Here is a 22,340-nt window from a genome sequence, read left to right as displayed (position 1 = left end):
GTTTGCCTTTGTTTAGCTATTTAGTGCTTCATCTACTGTATCCTCCATTCCTGTTCCAGATAGCTGTTCCTTGGGACCCTGGACTGTCCTCCCCAAGGCAAGTTGCCCCTAGGCTCTCCCAAAGGCCCCAATGACAGGTGAGGTTTACTTCTGTCCCTGCTTGGGAGCCACTGATAACCCTGATCACTCCAACACATTGAATGAGAGCGAGATCCTCACACAGTTCTTAGTGTATCCTGTCCTTCCTCATTGGATGTGTTGCTATTTGCATATTTTGAAATCCAATTTTTAAAAAAAGCATCAATCACTCTGCCCATGCTGCATCATTTAACATTAATGTGCTTTGTTCCTCCTTTTCTTGCATACCAAAATTTCATCCTCAAAAGTGTACAAAAACTTTTCACCTTTCAATTTTGTTGGTTTCTCCTTAGCCCCTGAGCTAACAGGCTCTTTACCACACAGTCCCAGCGCTGTGATTTTATTTTTCTTATCATGTATGTATCTGTCCGACAGATTTACTCACAGCCTTTCCTCGCCGTTCTGCAATTTTCTCAGCTATGTGAGCCAGGGCTCTGCCCATAACACATTCATACAGACCTGAGTCAGGGACTCTGGAGCACCAGGAGGTCAGAGACATGGTGAAAGGTTCTGGCTGGGTCAACTGTGGCAGAAAAAAAAGGGCTTGAAGCATGACAGATGCTCTGGCCTCACATTTTCACTCTGTTTCCCTCACCTCTCCAAGCATCTGCTTCTTAGTAATTGTTCTCTTCCCCCAGGATTTCCAGTCCAGTTGACTTCCTTGAACTTTACTCCTCTGTTTCCTCAGACCTCTTGCTCCTACTCAGCTATGCTAACTTCCCATTTAGCTTCCTTTGCTGCTTCAGTGCACTACTTTGTACTCAACAACCTTCCAAACAGGTGAAAAGGGATGGGGATGAAAACATGATCTGGATAAACACGGAAGATAAACATGACTGTATTCATTAGAGGAATGGGAAAAGAGGGTGAGCAAGAATGAAGTGGAACAAAAGCAGTACTTGAGATATTTATGAGTCCAAGAATAAAAACCTCAGCAAAAAAATGGCATAGTTGCAAATAGAATGAGATTTTCTAAAATGCAGTAACTCTGTTCACAGCATAAACAGAAGGATGTCATTCACTGAAAGTTTTAAATGAACCATTCAAATTAAGAAGGAAGAAGAGAGGGGATTAGAGTGATTAATTTTTAAGAAGCAGTCAGGGAATATGATGCAACTAATCCAAAACTAAACCAGTGTTAAGAGACTGACATTTCTTTTGCCTTTATTACTTCATTACACTTCTGATTTCACTTGAGTCTAAAAGGCAGAAGGATCAAAAGATATCTTTCTATTCTCTCTAGATTTCTGATTCTGCTGGAACTGAGGAATTATTCACTATTATGAAGGCTGTTCTAACAAGGGTCACATCTGTACAGTAATTCTAAATCTGTTTAGATGCATCCACTTTTGAAAGGTCAGTTGTAGCTTGTGTCACTACCTCTCCACTTTAGCACACAAAAGGGAATTCTCTCTGCTGCCTTTACCCCTTTCTCAAGATCACATGAAAGCCTCAAGGCCAAGGAGAATTCTCTCTGTCAGCATTATCCGGGAATCAAAGTGATGACTGAAAGATGAAAACTGTCTCTATGCCTTCCTTTCCATATATGTACTGCAGTAAGTGCTTTTCAAACAAGCAAAATCTCAAAACAAAACATCATCTAAATAGGAAGTATAATGTTTAAATATTGTGTTTCCCATTATGGCTCTCCGAATCAATTTTTAATAGTGTAAAGTAATAATAAGCAACCGTACTTTCAATATGAAAATACTGGAATATACCACAATAATCTATGACTATCAAGTAGGAAACTGACACTTGTCTGTATGTTCCTGTATCAGAAGAAATGCTTGTTGACTTTGAAAGTGCTTTGAAATGCTTCAAAACAACCTTACATTTTATCAGGCAGGGAGGCTTAGAGGTCTGAATTCCTGAATGGGGATGAAAATCCCACTGAAGGTGCATGGATGTTGTAGCCCAGCAACTGAGGATCTTTGTTTATCTGAGAAGCTCTAAGATGTATTTCTGTGAAGATTGTATTTTGTCAGTTTTTTCATTTTAACAGATTAGGAGGTGACTCATAACTAAGATGTGCTGAATTGTTTTCTTTCATATGGTGCAATCCAGACTGGAAGGAAAGGACCCTTGAATTTCCTTCATAAAGTCTGACAGAATAACATTAATTTTTATTATTTTAAAAATTTACTAGTTCTATTTTAGACCAAACCATTGAGGGGAGAAGGGTCAAGAGAACTCCCAGAGGTACTAGAAGCAAAGGTTTAACCTGAAAATCTAGAAACTCACAACCACATCCCTGATTCTAACCAGATAATACTTTTTTTTGTTTGAAGCTGAAATTCCACACTAAGTACAAATGGGAAAACTAGTAAGATTTTTTTTTTTTGACTAAAATTTTTTTTTCTGAAATACAATTTTATAAATTGCCATTTTATTCATGTGCCGTACTACCACTGCATGTTTTATGTGCTTAATCAGAGTTCAGTTGTTAGGGATTGATAGATCTGGGGTCTTGCTCTGACTCTTTGTCATTATTTTTCCCATATTATTATTATTATTATTATAATTCATCATGAAATTTCTGTTGTATTTTAAGTTTTTCAGTTACCTTAGGCTATCTAACATCTGTCTGCACGTCTTATAAGAGCTGCACTGCACGTGAACCAAGACAAATAATTTATTTTTTTTTAAGACACAGTAGTGTGTTTCTGTGACTGTACTCTGAGAGGTTAAATGTAAGTCTTAGAATCTGTAACACAAACTTAGTTATGTTAAAGTTTGTGGAAATGTTGTGACAAACATGTCATAGCGGGACTTTTTTTCCACTTTGCTGCTTTCTGCACAGAACTCCACAGCAAAAAAAACCAAAGACCTTGGATCAAAGTCCTGAGCCTGGTTTAGGGTAGCCTGATGGTTCCTGAGCCCTGGAAGCCCAGCAGTAGTTTTTGGTTCTTTTTTTATGCAGAGATCCAGGCAGAGGTACAGTGTGATCAGTCACGAGTCTGTTTCACTGTGCCTAGTTCACTCCCCACTTTTCACCAGAGGACCTTGCTGGCAGTGGCCTTTTGCGCCACATAACACCTTTGAAAATGTTGGATTGCTGAAATCGTCCGACTTTTCACTATTCCCTTTTAGTAAACAGAAATCAAATTGGTAAAGCTACAATAGGAAAATCCATTAGGTAATGGGTGGAGCAGCATCAGAGCCATCAATAGTTGAGGGACAGAAAAAGGGGAGAAAAGAGGCCATAAATGGATGGAGTAACCAAATGAAAATCACAACAAAGTGGACATGGAGAAGGAGGATCAGAAAATACACACCTATGAGAGAATGAGCCAGCTTCTCCTCGTTACTGGAATCAGAAAAGGTGAGGTAAACCAAATGAAAGTAAATGTTGAAGGAGTAGACAAAAGAAGTCTAGGAAATATTTTCTGAAATCCTTACATCATCTGGAAGATTACAACCATTTAAAGATCACAGAAAGCATTTGAAGTTTGTCTATCAATACTAAGCACTGTCTGGAAGTTTCTTGTCCTTGGTGTCGATTCACTGGTTGCTTGATTTTGTCATAAAAGCTAACAAGAACAGTGGTAGTAAGAGAGGGAAGTGGAAACCGCTGATTACATATTGAAGTATTTGAGATAATAGTGCACTTTAAAAATAAGCATAATATATCTTCCCAGGTGAGGATCCCTTGGCATAGTTATGGTCCAATTGATTTCCTGTTTTGAGAGGAAAGATAAGAACTATGATGAATCAGAATTCTAAATTATTCTGGGACCAGCAGAGTTGGCAGAGATTTGACTCCTTTGTCAGCCTCAGACTACATAGCTTAAACTTCATATCAATTCAACCTAGATGAAAACTTTGGGAAACTACTCTGGCAATCACCAAATACATGCAGAGTTCACGACTGTGAACTTACAGCAGAGTCTGAGAAGCAATTCCCATCTTAAATGTATGAGAAAAACATGAAAAGTGTAGGTGTGAGGGTAGAAACAGGATTTCTGCTTTCTCTTTAGATAATTATGACTTGTGAGAAGCAAGTTACTGCTCCTGTAAAGCTATTTGCTGAGCCATTGGCTACTGTGGTAGAAGAGGGTATTTACCAAAATGTGTATTTACCAACATGGTTATTCTCCACACTATCCTTTTGTCTCAGTAGGATAAGAAATACTTTTCAGAAGATGGTTCTGAGACAGCTATAGTGAGTTGGACTAAAATTAGTCTCTGGGATTATTGCCCTTCCATTCACTATAATTTAACATTAAGGGATATTAGATTATGTGCATGGTCACCAGTGTACCTTTCAGGGAACATATTTATCCACTGAATTTTAATAGACTTTTAGGAAAATCTTTCCACAGAAAAGGTCAGAAAAAACTATTTCTGAGATACAGAGTGAGAGTTTTGCAACAGGGGCTCAGAACTTTATGGGGCAAGAAAAGCATCTACATTAGAAAAGTAGATATTACATGATTCAATAAAAAAAGATTTAAAGCCATTCTGAGTCTAGTCCCCTTACACATCTATCATATTTACTGATTCAAAGAACTTCAAATCAAGCAATCCAGCAATTTAGCTAAAGTTAAAAGTTTGTCTTTCTTCAAGGAACATAGAGAATGGTAGAAAAAATATTAAAATGTCACATTTTAAATAGCGCTGAAATATAGGGCATGCTAAACGGTTTAGAGAGAATAAAAAAAGATATTCAATTGAAGCTCATTGCTTTCATGCTAACATTTCTCACTCTTCTTTTCCCTGGTGAAGCTACTTACTTCCCTGGTGATCCTCCTTTCTGAACCAAGCAGCAAAAGGGCATAGGTTTAGACTCACATGCTGATCTATCTTCTGTCCTTGGAGGTCATGTGGTTTACTGAGGCATCCAGTCTGATTGCTGTGTGCTTCAGCCTGGAGACTACTTCCTCTCTGTGGTAAAGACAATGTGCACCCTTCAGGCTACTGGTCACCCTTTTCTAAGAACTTAATTTAAATAAATACATTAGGAACTCTGCATTTCAGGAAGTGTATAGTCCCTGGAACAAAACTCACCCTAGAAATTGTTCATCACATTAATAGCAGGTCACTCACACAGCTGTGTACCAAAAATGTTGAGATCTTACAGGCTGAAGCACATTTCACATGAAATAAGTAAATACAAAAGTGCAGCATCCAGTGAGCAAACTCTTTATTCCACTTAATAAAGTAATAAAACCAAAATTAGAAAAAAAAAATTACTTCTAACCAAATACTCACTTATCAAGATTAAGTTCTGCAAAACTTGATTTTGAACACTTTTTCTTAATTGAATCACCACTGTGGCTAAACAGAGTGAGGAAGTATAAATCTAAAATTGAGAAAATATTGATGCAATGAACATTGGTATCCCAGACTCAATACAATTTTTTCTTTATTTGCAAGAACAGAAAGTAAAACATAAAATAACTTTAATGACAATAAATATGAATGAAGATAAAATAGATAAAAGTAGGAAGAAAATCAGAGGCATAGTTGAAAAGACATACCATATGCATAATGTGTCATGTGTGTCATGGATCATGAACATTTGTTCAACAGAAGTTTTGGACAAACTAGAAAAAAAAAGTCAGTGGACAGGACATAGGTTGTGTGTTTTTTATTGGGTTGAAGTTGTGAAACAACTATTCCTCATCATGAAGTGGGGGAGGGGACAGTGTGATCCAGAGGCAAAGTTGGAGAGAACAGGAATTTTTACTCATTTGTCAAAAATACCCTTGTAACTTGCGTTCACGTTCTCAAAAAAAGTTTCCAGTGAGTTTCAGATATGAGGGTTTTCCAACTGGCACAAAAACAAAAATGAAACTGGAGATAGCTGTGGTGAACACTGGCAAAAAAAACGGGAAAAACAATTGGAAGTGGACAGCAGAAGGAAGAGAGAGGGAGGAAAATTGCAAGCATTCTGAGGTTGTGAAGTTTTAAAGAAATACTAATGTATTTTCCTGTATGTAGGATTCTGGATAGGTACTGAAATTGAAATATGAATCCTGATGATTCAGTTAGCTTTGAATCTAAAAGGAGTCATGCCGAAGAGCCTATTTCATATAAGGAAAAAGTTAGTTATTTTGCTTAATTACTTCTGATTACCCTGTCATCTGTAAATGAATCAAATGAAATTTCTGACCTAAATTATAAAACTAAAGTCTTGTGTATTCCAGTACCAAAATAATTTGGAGAGTTGATATAAGTATTGTGTTGCTTTAGTAAGTAAAAAAAAATTTTAAAATTCTTATATAAAAAAATGTGTTAATGTTAATAATTTTAGCATTATTGCCAAATACACTTTCCATTAACAGTAGTGATGTGACACATAAATTTGCTTTCAATATATATCAATATTCTATTGATTTGACAAAGAAAATCCTATTGTGAGACTGAAGCTGAACTCTTAAGTGAAAAAGCCAAACAACCCAGTAAGAGTAACCGCCTAACTAAAGGACAACAGCACAAACACGCTGTGGATACCTTATTGTTTCTACCTGCAGGAAAAATACATGGGCCTATGAGATGTCAGTGAATAATGGAAAGAAATATTCTTCATAAATAAAGTTGAGAGGAATATGCACGTAAAATAATTCCTAAATGCATGTATTGTGTGTGTGTCTATAAGAACCTATTTTTGATTAATACAATAGAACAATGTGCACAGGCAGTGCCGGTAAACTTAGGATAGTAATAAAATTAAACAGCGCTGTACAATGCAAATTTTCTCAGTAGGCATTTAATATATGTCTGTACTAAAGTCACACAGATTGTGGCTTCTGAGTTAAACAGAGACTTTGTCCAGTCCTCTTTTAACAAAAATAAAGACATTTTGTAAATCAGACAAAAGAAACCACATTTCTTAGCTCCAAATATAATGAAAAAATATAAAAAAGCTTAAGGAAATGTCCCATTTTTTTTCCCCACAATACTAGTTGGAGTTTTTTCACCTAATATTGATACATCAGGAGGTTCAAAAATTAAGCACAACTGAAATCTGCTGATGAAGGTGTTCACATCTCAAGAGAAAGTACAAAACTGATTTGTTTCCAGTTGGAAGACATAAAAGCAGGTGTTTCTGTGGCACAACCCAGTAGACACATGGTTCAGTGTGGTCTGTTTAAGCCTGGAGCAAAACTTGCAAGGAAAATGTAAGGAAATCTTTCATGAATCAGGATTTCAAAGTCCTACCTGCCCAAAGAGGCTCCTTCTAGCCCACATCACTTCATATGGAACTCATGCACTGGAGTGCCAATTCTGTATAATCATTTCTGCTAAAGTACACAGTATAATTTAATATCTTTTCTCAGCAGACCAACATTTCTTGTGACATGAATAACAGTTTTTCATTCCTTCTAAATGTTTATTCACACAACTGTCCTCTGGCAGTGTGTTTAGGGTTAATTTGGAAAATTCTTTTCTCTATATTTCACTTTAGTTCCTCTAGAAATTTGTGCCTACCTCCCCACAAACTGGCCAATGTCATTAATATACCCACCTCTTTCACTTTCCACTCTCTTTTCCTACTTTCTGTCATTCCTTCCATTTTCATGAGAGGAAACTTGCAGTTAGTAGGAAAAGACATGAGACTCTGGAGCATCCTCTCACTCTGGACATGACTGGAAGATCCCAGAAAATGCGTTGCATCTCCTAAGAAGTTTCATTTTCTCTCTAATAGTCTTTTATCCTTTTACTAAGTAATAATAAGGCAATTAGTACATCATATTTCAATATTCATATAATTTACAGATCACACACCAAAAACCTGCAATTGTATGTCCTAGGGACAAATTCAGGTCAGGCAGGGGAAGACATTTCTATTGACTATACCAAAGCTACAAATGCCAAATCAGACTCTGCATTTCACTTGATCGACTACCATTTCCAACTACAGTAAATTCACGAATACAAGCCGCACTGAGTATAAGCCGCATCTCTGGGTGTTGGCAAATATTTCGGTTTTTGTCCATAGATAAGCCGCACATGAATATAAGCCGCTCTGTCGTTCGCAGCGAGGACCCGCGTGCAATTAGTAACAGAACCGCGGGAGGGCGGGGTTTACTGGCTGAGCTAAGGTTGTGCAGGCTCGGCCCGCTAGGGGCCGCTGACGGGGCCAGGTGGGCCAGCCCGGTGCTGCAGCTCGGGGCCGGCCGCCGCTGCCACTGGGCTCGGTCACCCCGGGTCGGCGCTGCCCCGCGGTGGCAGGCAGGGACGGAGCTTCCCCTGCTCCTACGGCAGCGGCGGTGGGCGGGGACGGAGCTTTCCCGCGCCTGTGGCGCCGGCGGCGGGCAGGGACGGAGTTTCCCCGCTCCTGCCGCGGCGGCGGCGGGCGGGGACAAAGCACCCCGTCGGCTCCCCGAGCCGCAGCAATGGCGGCGCGGGCTTCTCCCCCCCTCCCCGGGCCGCAGCAATGGTGGCGCCGGCTTCCCCCCCCATCCCCGGGCCGCGGTAGGGGCGTAGGGGCGGCCCGGGTCCCCCCTCTCCTCCCCGAGCTGCAGCAATGGCGGTGCCCCCCCCCCGTCTCTCCCCTGGGCTGTGGCAGAGGAGGAAAGAGAGCTCTCCCGCCTCTCTCCCCGCCCCCCGTGCTCCCTGCAGGCAGCCAGGCTCCACCCGCGGTGCAACAGAGTAGCGATTTGTAACAATCGCAAAATGCCGACTTTGCAGCTGCTCGGCTCAGCACTCTGGCAGGTACTTCTGAGGTTGTATTAGCCGCTCCTGATTATTAGCCGCATTTCCGGTTTAGGAGCAAAATCTTAGTCAAATTGGTGCGGCTTGTATTCGTGAAATTACTGTATTTATATTTTTTTTCTCTTTTATGTATGTTATGTTTCACATTATGACTCATTGCACATTATGACTCATTGCTACCCTTCTGACTTTTTTCTAATTAGCAAGCATATACAAGTACATCTAAGGGAAAAACAAAAACATGAAGAAACTACTTAACAAGGGATGAAGCTTAGTATCTCTGAAGACTGACCTCAGAAAATTGTCTGCTAGTCACCATATGGAACCACAAAATATGAAACCAGTCTTTTTGTTTAAGGTTTGAAAAATAACTTTTTTTATTGAAAAAGAATGCAAGAATATTTGCAAGAACAGTTTAGTGTACATCTAAAAAAGTAATTTTGATTAATAGCTTTGTCTGAAGGCAAATACATAAAATTCATTCATATTTTACTCCTTGCAGTTTCACCAATCACTTCAAGGCCACTCATAAAACTTAAACAGCATTCGTGTTCTCCAAATACAGAGCATATGCCAATGGCTTCACATGCACTGGTTTACTTTCATAGTATCTCCAACTGTCTTGTTCCATTTTTTCACAAATTTCCTATCAATGTAGAATAATGCTCTTGGAAATATTGATACTCTCTAATTTTGAAGATGCAGCCAGTCTGGAGGTCTGATGATTCTGGTTTCATGCCGATAAAGGAATTCAGAGTAGATTTGGAATTTTAAATATGTCAAACTTGGTTTAATTCAGCCAGAAGGTCATTGTGCTTAAACACAGAAAAACAAACAACAACAAAATCCCCCAAGACAAACAACAACAACAAAAAACCCAAACAAACAAACAAATCCCAAACTATTCAGATAGTATATTTGTGATTTTATGGTATTCAGATAGAACCAAAATCTCACACAACCAATAAAGTTATGGTTTAGAACAGTGAAATGTGCAGAGAAAGGTAAGTATTCTCATTACTCAATGATGTATGGAAAGAGAGTAAAGGGACATATCATCAAGACTGAGGTTTAATTTTTTTTTTTTTTACAACATTTGTAAGCATTCAGAAAAATCTGAATTAAAAAAAGGTCAAATTCTGCTTTCAGGCTGAATTAATATGAAAAAGTTAACAACCATGGAACTTCATGCTGCAAACTGCCAGATGAGTGGTAAATTCTATTACATATTACAGTAAAATTTGGAAGGATGTTGAGCTCCTTAGTACAAAAACCAGAACAAAGTTATATATATAAAGAATTTCAAGAACGCTGTCAAAATATATAATCAGGAGGACAGTGTCTTTACAGTCATGAAAAAAATACAGTAATTTCACAAGTAGAAGGTGCACCGGGTATAAGGTGCACTTCCAGGTGTTGGCAAATTTCCGAACTTTGTCCATATATAAGGCGCACCGGAGTATAATGAGCACTTTTTTTTCGCACAAGCATCAGTTCGCAACAAAGTAATCAATTAGCAACAATCACGCCAGCTGTGCTGTCTTGGGTTACAGTGCAGGATGAAATCAAAGTATCTATTCTATCACCATCTGTTGTGACCAGGTGGGGCAGTGATCCTTCTCTCCATGGGAGATACTCTGCTAATGGGCCATCCATTGAAAACAGTAGGGGGGCATTGTTCTTTGTCTTTTCACAACTCATCCTTCTTCCAGGGAGTTATCTTCTGCTAATGGCCCATTGAGTCTCACTGTGCAACTGATAAAATTACTTGATCCCATTGGGAGTTGCTCTAGCCAGGGGGGAGAGCCCAGCCTTTCTTACCTAGACAAAAAACTAAAATTCTGGGACAACAAGTCACCCTCTTTTCCCTGGATTCCAAAGGAAAACTGGACATTTTTCCATATCATCGCTGGACCTTTGGAGGGAGGCTGCACCCTTCTACAAGACCACTGCTTCAACTGAACCACATCTGTCACTGCAGGAGGACTGCAATGAATGGGACTGCTACCAACACCCTGCCTGACGGGTGTCACCCTGATGGGGGGTAAGGCTGTGCTCTGACTTTGTGTCTTGGTTTGGTGAACAGGTGTCTGCTGAGAAAGGCAGGAGCCTCTCTTTGAAATTATTATAATCTTGAAATTACGGGGCACTCAGGCGAAGATAATGGGAATTAGGAATAAGAGTTCTTTACTAGGGAAATTAAAATAGAAATACAGTACTACAAAGAAACAAACTCCAAACCCTGACAAAGTCAGAATACAACCTGACACCCCGTCAGGCAGGGTGTTGGTAGCAGTTTGATTAAATAGTGGTTGCAGTCTTCTTGTAGTGACAGATGTGGTTCAGTTGAAGCAGTGGTCTTGCAGAAAGTGAAGTTTCCTTCCAGAGGTCTAGTAGTGATGTGGAGAAATCTCATTTTTTTCTAGAGTCCAGTAGAGAAAGGGCTACTCAGTGTCCTAGAATTTCAGTTTTTATCTAGGTAAAAAGGCTTGACTCTCTCTGCTGGCTGGAGCAACTCCCAATGGGATGAAGTAATTTTATCAATCATACAGTGAGACTCAAGGGGCCATTAGCAGAAGATAACTCCCTGGAGGAAGGATGGAGGTGCAAAGATAAAGAACAATGCCCCCCTACTGTTTTCAATGGATGACCCATTAGCAGAGTATCTCCCATGGAGAGAAGGATCACTGCCCCACCTGGTCACAACAGATGGTGATAGAATAGATACTTTGATCTCATCCTGTACTGTAACCCAAGACACTTTGTCAGTGTTTGGGGTTTGTTCTTTGTAGTACTGTATTTCTATTTTAATTTCCCTAGTAAAGAAGTCTTATTCCTAATTCCCATATCTTTGCCTGAAAGCCCCTTGATTTCAAAATTATAATAATTTGGAAGGAGGGGGTTTACATTCTCCATTTCAAAAGGAGGCTCCTGCCTTTCTTAGCAGACACCTGTCCTCCAAACTAGGACAAGTGCCAAGTCCTGTTGAGCTCCACAGCCCCGCATAAGCTGCGCCCCTTGCCCCCCCACCTCCCCCCTCGCTGAGCCCCGCGGCTCTGCGCAGTTCGGCTCGCAGCTCGCACTTGCAGGTTGGTAAATTTCAGAACTTTGTCCATATATAAGGCACTCTGGAGTATAAGGCTTACTTCTCGATTCAGACCAAAATTTCAGTCAAAAGGATGCGCCTTACATGCATGAAATTAATGTAATTGTTTGATTTTTCGGTTTTGTTTTTTTTTTTAATTGAGTGGTTCTGATATTTTGGACACCCAGGTTTGATGATTCTGGCAAAATAATTTCCAAGCACAAGAAAACCCCCTCCTAAAAAACTTCATTTCAATTGTTCTTGTGGAGAGACCCCTTGTTCATGTCTAACATTTTGTAACAAGATGCCTTTTTCTCAGCTAAACAAGCAAATAAACAAACAAGAAATCAAATTCTTTTTCAGTAGATAATGAGGGAACACTAAAGAAAAAGGTTAAGAAAACAATTTTCTCTGGCAAAAATAGAATCTTCCAATTAAGATGAAAATCTTATTTCAAAATTAAAGATGGTATGTTTCTGTCAAGAATAATTCTTCTGGTAACTACCTTTGGTTACAGGAAATCTATGAGATCTTTTTATTCATAGGACTAAATCACATCCTATTAGCTGTATGTTTATCTGCTATTTAGAAAAATACATTAGGTCATTTATTCTGAGCCCACAGATGGCCTGTTAATATGAGATTATTATAAATTAGCTTTAAAAATAAATTGGAAAACATTTGCTTTCCTTCTGACAATTAAATGGGAGCACACTTTGTTTGCTGTTTGGCATTTACTTCCTCCTCTACAGTTATTTTGGTCACCTTCAGCTCTCCTCTGGATGTTGTTATCCACAAGCTATGTGAAAAAATAATTTCTTGTGTATTGCAGAGTTGAGGAGAAATATGGCATCTGGTAATGCTGTGGTCACAGAGACATGAAGGGGTTCTTCTGCTGAGGGAACATTAATGTCTTGTGATTTCTGCGCAAACCATCTACAAATATTACACTTACTAATGGTAGTAGAAACTGAATGCATGCTGACCTCTGTAGTACTGAATGACTTCAACTGGGTAGCCGAATGGATTTTTCTCCCTGAATATGTTGCAGAGCCCAGTTTTCACCAGAATCCATACACATGCAGGACTTCACCAATAAAAATGCAAACTGATGTTACACTGCAGGAAAAGTCACATTCAAAGCAGGAGACATATCAAACAGCTTGCTAGGAACAAAGTGAAAGGAGGAGTGTTCAGTGCAGCAATAAATAACCTAGATCTCAATACGACCTCCCTGTGAAGTCAATGCCAATGTTTACTGATGTTTTACCCAGCACTCCAAGGGCAATCACTCTAAGTTTAAATGAAATTTAAGAGCACCTGCAAAGGCACAGACCCATGGAATGAATTTTTCCAGTCTTCTTCCTGGTAGCTCTTCTGCTATCACAGAATTGCTATATTACCCTATACCTGCCAGGGTCTGTTAATTCTTTCATTAGTGCAAGGACATTTCTGTCAAAGAAACATGATATCATAAAGTTCACTGCACTTCAGACTCACTCTATGGACTACAGTAGTGAAGTAAAACCCAAATATCTGGCAACTATATTTCCATATCACACAGAATGAGATGTTTATTATTCTAAATGTCTTTTTTGGTCCAATTTAGAGGCTGGGAATAGTCCAAGAGAGGAAAGTATAGCAACACTTCTAGTAAGCTGCATAAGTTCAGGATGTTCTTATTCACCTCAGATGAGATAAAAAGACAAAGCTTGATTGAAATTTCAGCTTCTGAGTTGTATGAGTTGGAAGGGTGGTCAGCCCTGTAAGGTGGGACGTGTGTTTTTCAATAGACTCTGAAGTCCTACTTTGAAATGTCTTCACAGAAGGGCTTGTCTAAGCTTTTGGCTGCTTCCTGCTAGCTCATATACCAAGATTTCCTTCCCCTAAATCAGCAAAGGAGGAGAAGAAGAGATGTGGCACATCTGGACCTCATCTCAGAGATGAGTAAGATGAGAACATTCATGCACAGAGCATGCTACGTTTTGAGAGGATTCTCCGAATCACTAGTGTTTTCTGATTGGTTTGATTTCAGGTCTCTTCCATCACTTGATGGAAAAATTATAACCTAGAGTAGCAGAAATTATATTTAAATAATTTTTTTAATATATTATGTAAAAAACTTCACCAAGACTTGGCTAGAAAACTTTGCTGTCTTAGAAAAGATCTTGTAAATAATTTTCTTTTCAGGTTTTCATTTTAAAAGTCACAGGTAGAATCTTTCTCTCACCCTTGTTCATCTTAAAATCTCTTTTGGCAAAAGAAAAATGAGTTTCAATCTTAAATCTATGCCATTACCTCTCCTTTTGAAAGGAAACTTGCAGCAGCTTCTGCGTTAAGCACCAGTGGCTACCGTTTGCTTTTATAGACCTCAGTTGGATCAGATATATTCCTTTATTTTGTCCCTTAGGCTTTTTCATTGGCAAGATGCAAACAATTGCTTTTTGACTGCGTAACTTTTCCCTCTGGGACTGTACTACTATTGACTGGAACATCTATAACTTCTGGCAGCAGAAGGACTTTCTTTTCTCTTCATGGCTATTGTTTAAGTTTGCCCCAAACTAGGCAGAACATATCAACATCCCTGGCTCTTCCAGGCAGTTGTACACATTTCCTCCCTTCCAACCCATCCCAACCAGCCTTGCTGTACAGCCACAGACCCTGTACAACCTCCATCCCAGGGGCCATTGTCACACATGTGACCTTCTCAACCCACAAGTGGCAGTGGCTTGCCTTCCTTCCTCCTGCATTTCCCCTCCTCAGGGAGAGCTACGTGGATTTTTGGTTAGTTTAGACATGATGGTTTGGGTGGAGTTTGTATTATGATCACTCCTTCAAAAAAGAAAGGAGCCTGGTGATATTTTTCAGGCAACTCAAATACTCCTCTTGTGCACATCGTTCCAAACAACTTCTGGCAGCTCACTTTTGTGTCACTAAGGGACTGCTCTTCTCACAAGTCAGTTATAAAGTTACTTATTGGAGAAGGAACAGGCTGCCTCTTTCCTTCTACTTGTCAAGTAATTTATGGGGTTTCTATTCAAAAAACCAAGCATGAACAGGCAACTCTTGAGATGTTCAAGGAGTCTACATTTGCCCCAAGTCTGTTCCAAAGGGAATCAATGAAGATAGCAGATAACACAGAAAGACAAATATATTTGTGCATAGGGAAAGATACTAGGATATTATCCCCCCACTCTTTCCTCTTTTTTTTTTTTTTCTATTTTTTTTTATTTTTATTTTCATTTAGGATTTGGTTTCATTTTTGTTTGGGTTTTTTTGTTTGTTTGGTTTGGGTTGTAATTTTTTTTTAATAGTAAAACAGAAATTTGTGTTTTGTGGTTTTTGCTGGTGTTTGTTTGCTTGTAGGGATTTTCTGTTTCATAATATATAGTTATTCACTGATGATGAATTTTGGCCCAACAAGTTCCCCATTGAAAAGTGTCATTTGAAGTGTCAAAACTTTGAGACAGGGGCTTGAAAAAGAGCCTTGGTCTCTGGGCTTGATATCTATAAAAAGAGATGGGTAAGGGAATCACATTCCCCAATTGATAGAGGAAAATTAAATACAATCCAATTTTTTATTTACAATGTTTCCTTTTCACACCAACTGACATCAACACAGAAAGTCATTTATCATTCTCAGAAAATCAAGGAAAAGTTAATGCTGAGATGGAACCATCTACAAACAGTGCCTGTGGGAGATGTACAGGTTGCTCTGTTTTGGATCTTGTATCTCAAAAGTGAAACTAGATGTTTCCAATTATTGTTGTACAGAAAGCTGTAAAAAAATAAGCGAAGAGCGTCTTCAGAGACTTCAGGGCACTGTCTGAAAAGCAGAAAGAAAGGTTTTCTTTTTGATAGCTTTTATTCTGCAGTGGGCAATTAGTAAAGAAAAGGCACAGTCTACTCATGATTTTCAGAGTCCCTGAAGAGCTTTGCATTGTCATGGCAGAGACCATGGAGATACAAGATTACCTATGCTAGGATAGCGCAGAGTTGTTCTGTGTAAGAACCAGGGGGAAAATGAAGAAAACATGTCAAACTAAATCACGGAGGAAGGCGAAAAAAAACTGCAGGAGATAAAGCAGAGGAGCAGTCATTAAAGCAATTTTGCAATTATCTACTGCAAAGCCTTAAAACAGAGAAAAGTTCTCTCATTTCTGTGCTAGAGAAATAGCAAAACAACCCACAAGAGTTTTATAACAGTATTCTTCTCACAGCCTGACCATGCTTGGGAGCTGTTTTCCTATAAAAGCACTAGGATTTCTAACACGGCTGTAAATCAAAAAGGAGGAACACTCTTGTATTGCTTACGTATACTACTGGTAGGTGCAAAAATATGGTGGCCCTGAAATAATCACTATATTTTTGTTCTTTATTTCTTACCAAGCAATGATTTTCCATGCATGTTTCACCTTTCTGAGAGTTAGGTCACAAGCCTCTGCACACAGTGCCATGCTATACTTTATTTCCTGTTGGCAGCTTCTTTTTCAGGTGATCTCTTGTCCCTGATTCTGTCAAAACTTCAGAGCAATTCTGCTTCAAATTGCATCAATCTACAGACTTTTAAAATACTGCATTAAAACAGTGTGCACGATTTATAAGGTGTTTGAGAATATCTCTATAGATTTTATGCATTTCTTGCTTAATTATTGTGCTAACTTTGGCTGGGATAGAGTTGTTTTTCTTCACAGTGGCTAGTATGAGGGTCGTTTTAGGACTTGTCCTGGAAACAGTGTTGATAACTAAGGCATGCTTTCCTTACTGCTGATCAAGGCTTGCACAGAGCCAAGGCTTTTTCTGCTCCTCACCCACCCAGCAGCGAGTGGGCTAGGGTGCTCAAGGGCTGGGAGAAGACACAGCTGGGACAGCTGACCCCGACTGATCAAAGGAATCTTCCAGACTCCATGGAATGGTTGTGCTTAGCACATTAAGCTGGGTGAAAAAGAGGGAAGAGGGGAACATTGGAAATGTTGGTGTTTGTCTTCCCAAGTCACCATCATGCATGATGCTGCCCAGCTCTCCTGGAGATGGATGAACATGTACCTGCCTAGGGTAAGGAGTGAATGAATCTCTTTTTATTTTGCATGTGTGTGATTTTTGCTTTACCTATTAAACTTTCAGATGCATATCAGTCCATGAGCTTCTCCCACTTTTCCAATTCTTCTCCCTGTCCCACAAAGACCATGCTGTCTGGAGTTCAGTTGCCAGCTAGGATTAAAAAAACCAGCTTTACTTGTTATAAGCTCATGGCCCAGAAGCCTGTTGCAAATTGAACAGAGAAAGAAAGAAAGAAATCTGGCCATCACCAAATGTATTTTTCTGCATACAAAACTGGTGTAATTTAATGTCAGTTTCAGTTTAAACAATAGGAAGCCTCAAAACTGTTTCAAAAACTTCAGAGTTTAGCTATCTTGATGAACAAAAGCTGGAAGTTATAAATGGATTTTTGTTTCTCTACCTGAGAAAGCTTTTGTGTGTTGACAAAGGTTTTCATTAATGTCACTCTGAGAACAAGACCCAGAAAAAGGCATGCTGACTTAGATTGTCTATTACTATCTCTCTCATGGTTTTGGTTTTATTATTTATTTTTTCTTTCCTTTCTTGGCTAGATGAAGTGTTTGTAGGCTTAAATATTAAACTTTTTGGTTGAGAGCAGAAAAAGGTCTGGCACATTGATAATAGAATGCTACTTTTATCCATAAAAAGCAGGATGGGGATGAATAGAAGGCAGTTTCAGAGTGGCTTAGGTCTGAGGTGAACCTGAAGGAGCTTAGCTGTGTTGGACAATGTGTACACATCCTTGGCACACAGGATATGCATGCAAAAGCTTTAAGTGCCTAATGTCACTTGTATAGGTCCAGACCTCAGTATGAATAGAAAGAGAGGGCTGGAAGGAGTTGGCAGCCCCAGGTGGTACAGATGGATTACAATTTGCAGGGAAAACAGACCCTAAATTATCACTATTAGATCATTTACCAAGAGAGTTTGAGTAAGTAAGTTCATGAAAGTAAAGGAGATTTTTCAGGGACAAAACCATGGAGAAAAGGAAGGAAATGAGTCACAGCAAATGAAAAGGAAAGTGAAGCCTGTAAGCTGAAAACCTGTACAACTTTCCAGTCATAATGATAAATTAAAAGAGAACAAAACAAGCAGAAGAGGAAAAAGCTAAACCAAATCAAACCAAACCAGCCAACCAACCAACATGAACCATCATTTAACCAAAAAAATACAACTAAAGAAAGCACCCAAATGTTCAAGAAAAATGGTGTTTACCACCAATTTTAAAGTCAAGTGTCATGCTAAAACAACACATAATATCAGGTCCTTCATCCTCCACAGAGTTAAGAGACAGTCCTGTCTCTTTTTCCCACAGAGAAATCATTAACGTCTGCAGTATCAACAAGGAAATTGTATGTTTCAAAATTAATTCATGTGCTTCACACATCAATTTTCAAGATGAAAACTCTCTCAGAAACTACAACAGGGAAGTTAAAGAAAACCAGCTTCATTCTATATCAGGATACTCTCTCATCTTTCCCATAGTTCACTACTGAATTAAAATGACTATTATTAGAATTTCTAACATGCCCATCATTTAAATAAGCAGACATAATTTCTCAATTCTGGGAATGCACATGTTCCTTTTGGTATGGAAGCCAAACAGTACTCCCACAGGGATTTAGCCTGAGTCAGTACTGTATCAGGCCGTACTCTTTAGAGGGACTAGATATAGTAACACTAAAAGTGAGGATACCTATGATGCCGTCATTTCATCTTCTTTTAACCTTTTCCCAAGTCAAAATAACTACTTAGCTTATGAAAAAATGAAGAGATGATAGGCAGTAACAGGTTGTTGTTATTTTCTTGAAGGAAAGTTACTGGCATTAGCCTGATGAAAATTTAGGAGTGCTAATCATGAAGATGATTTGAATTACTCTCTATAATAAATTAACAGAAGGCATTGTCAAAAATGATCAAGTGACAGATCATAAAAGTTTCTCTGGCACAAAGGATAGGTTGAGAATATAAGGTCCAAAATTCTTTATAAAATAGCTTTATCAATGCATTTCTCTAAACACAGCTGATGTAGCTAGCTGATAAGTATTGTTTGACTTTGCATTAACCATTGTTTGCTTCACAATAAGTTATATTACATAAGTTACAATTTCTTATTTTATTACCTTTCTTAGCCATTGAAAAATACTGAGTGTTTGAGATGGACCACTCTGCACTGCAATAACCATCTGTAACTTTTTATTGTCTTCATAAACATGATTTATAAGATTCACAAAGATATAAATCTATAGCAGCATGCTACTTTTTCTGAAAAACAAAATGCTAATTAGTTCCTTTATTCCTCATGGGACAGAGTCACTATCATGCTGCTTAAGCTTACAATTCAGAACAAAGTAGTTCAGGTTACATATCAGAATTGATATTTTTTCAGAATTATTCTCTACTTCTATAAAACATGAACTTCTACATCATGAACGTTTACAAAAAGTTTTTTTTCTGGGGTTTTTCCATGCAAAAAGAGCAAATCAGCCCACAGTTACTTTTTCAAACAATCTTGCCGTATGTCAGTATGTGCTGATCCTTCTAAATCACCACAGTTTCACTATAAAATTGCCTTGAAAAGACATAAACCTTAAGACTTCCAGTCTACCTCTGTCTCCATTATAAGCACAGAAACAAATTCATTTTCTTAACCAAGCCAGTGAAGAGAAGTATTTGAACTTTGAAATTTACTTTTCCTTTTTCATTCTTATTTCTGTCCCTGTCCATTTTTCTTTACACACAGGCTTTCCTCATTGTGTTTAAATACAACACACCTTTCACATTTATATTTGCATCAAAGGATTAGATATTTACATTGGAAAAGAATCTTCCTTCTTATTTTTCATCCATCTTTCACAGTTTTCCATATTTGAGAAAATCTTCCTGTTCTCATTCACCTCTCTATTTCCTAGTTTCTCTCTCTTTTGTTATTTTCCCCACAATTTAATTCATTACTAGCGAGGATCTATATTTCATTAAGTCCTAGGTGTTCTGCTTATGTTCTAGATTGAATAAAAATAAAAGCCAAACCAAACATTATTTCTCAGTCTCTTAAGAAGGAATTGGAAAGGAAGTATTCTGAGACCTCAACCTTAACCTTTTTCTCACAGACTCTATGTGAGGTTCTGTATCAGAAGAAGGTACCAGAAACATTCTCTCAGCTGTATTGCAGGACTCTGTATTGGCAGATGTAGCAAATCAACCTGATGCCATTTACCTAAGAGTAGGAGAGATCATCAAGGATGTTTGAAAAGCTGGTCCTTAGAAAGACCAAGAAGTCATACCCTCACCAGAGCTCAATTCAGATGTGAATACAGGTGCTAACTCACTGTGAGTGAGGTTCTGATATTTTGCTAGATGCCTCCACCTTGAACTTTCTATCATCTTGACAGTAGAATCTCATTTGCAGAAAAAGGATAAGAAAGACAAATCTGTGGCTTGACACCTTGTGGCATCTTTCTATGGGTGATGAATTTCTCTTACATGACAGGTTCAAAGTTACCAAGCAATTGATGAATGAGTGGCACAGTAACTTCAAGCTTGCTGAGAATGGCAAGAATGCATCAAATCATAAAAATCAAAGCAGTGTGACACCTTTAGGAATGGGTTTTTCTATGTACTTAAGTGGAGGTGAATACATTTTATTTCTTAGGCAGTTAAATTCTTCCAAAAGTAACTGATCCACAAGAGACCATAAGTATATTTACTACTACTTTCAGCCCTTTAATATTTTAACCCTGATAGAAATGCCTCAATGTAGCATATGTCTCACTTTTTTCTTGCACAGATCATCAGAGCTTTTTTCCTAATCGTTGTATTGTCTCTTCTTATCTTTAGTTTTCTGCTTTCTTTTCTGTCATATTTATTTCTATAAAGTTTACCTACACTTATTATTAGTCATGCTGTATGGAAGAGAACGTCACAAGGTGCCCACACCGTGATATTTGGAATATACATACATAGGTATGGGAATGTACATCCAGAGCACAGAGCTGTGGTTTCCACAGAGAAAATGACATGGAAAGTTTGATACAACTCTGTGCCAAGACCTCAGGGCAAGATCTTCTACTCAAACAACGGAAAATCCAGCTATAATGTCTTTCGCTTCCTTATGGAGTTTGAGCCTATGCTCCTAAGGCAAAAGTTTTGAAAGCCTGACTCATGTGCTCTGAGTTCCAGCACAATGTGTTCTTACTGAAGCTGCTCTACTTTGTATGGGCTACTTGAATATCCACCCTACCAGAGAGAAGTAGAATGTTGCCATAGCCCTGGCCAGGGCACTGAGCACAGTTTAACATCTGAAAGTAGGAAAAACCAATTTATTACAGTTTCCAAGTCTTAGGACATAGTCTATGAGGCACCTAGCCTTTGATTACAGTAAATTCACGAATACAAGCCGCACTGAGTATAAGCCGCATGTCTGGGTGTTGGCAAACATTTCGTTTTTTGTCCATAAATAAGCCGCACCCGAGTATGAGCCGCTCTGTTGTTCGCAGCGAGGACCCGCGTGCAACAAAGTTGCCAAATAGTAACAGAACCGCAGCAGGGTGGGGTTTACTGGCTCGGCTCGGGCCATGAGGGCTCGGGGCTGCCAACAGGGCTGGGTGGCCCAGCTAGGCGCTGCCACTCGGCAGGCCCGCTCAGGGCCGGCCGGCGCCACCGCTGGGCTCGGTCACCCCGGCCCAGCGCTGCCCCAGGCGGCAGGGGGGGCACAGAGCCTGCCGGCACCTGCGGCGGCCATGGGAGCTGGGGATGGAGCCTGCCTGCTCCTGCGGCAGCGGCACGCGGGGACGGGAGCCCCCCGAGCCACGGGGCCAAGCCTAGAGAGCTGTCCCTGCCTCCCCCGAGCCGCGGGGCCAAGCCTAGAGAGCTGTCCCTGCTTCCTCCGAGCCGCGGGGCCAGCAGAAGAGAGTTGCCCCTGCTTCCTCCAAGCCGCGGGGCCAGCAGAAAAGAGCTGTCCCTGCCTCCTCCGAGCCACGGGGCCAGCAGGAAAGAGCTGTCCCTGCCTCCCCCGAGCTGCAGGGCCAAGCAGGAGGGAGTGGCCCCGCCTTCCCCACCCCCTGTGCTGCCTGCACGGAGCAGCTCCACCTGCCGTGCAACAGAGTATCAATTTGTAACAACCACGTAAATGCAGGGTTTTACTGGCAGGAGTTCGACTTTGCAGTTTGCACTGACTTGGTTTGCACTCCCAGGGTTGAAAATGTCAGAAAATTATTCACATATTGGCCGCACCTGAATATTAGCCGCTTTCACAGTATGAGAGCAAAATTTTGGTCAAAACAGTGCGGCTTGTATTCGTGAAATTACTGTAACTTAAAAATACCAATAATATTATATAATATAACATGTATTGTAATTAATAAAATGTTTATAATATATAGAACAAATATAT

The sequence above is a fragment of the Catharus ustulatus genome, chromosome Z (assembly GCF_009819885.2).
Source record: "Catharus ustulatus isolate bCatUst1 chromosome Z, bCatUst1.pri.v2, whole genome shotgun sequence".
NCBI lineage: Eukaryota > Metazoa > Chordata > Aves > Passeriformes > Turdidae > Catharus > Catharus ustulatus.
Note: the sequence above shows the minus strand (reverse complement) of the source record.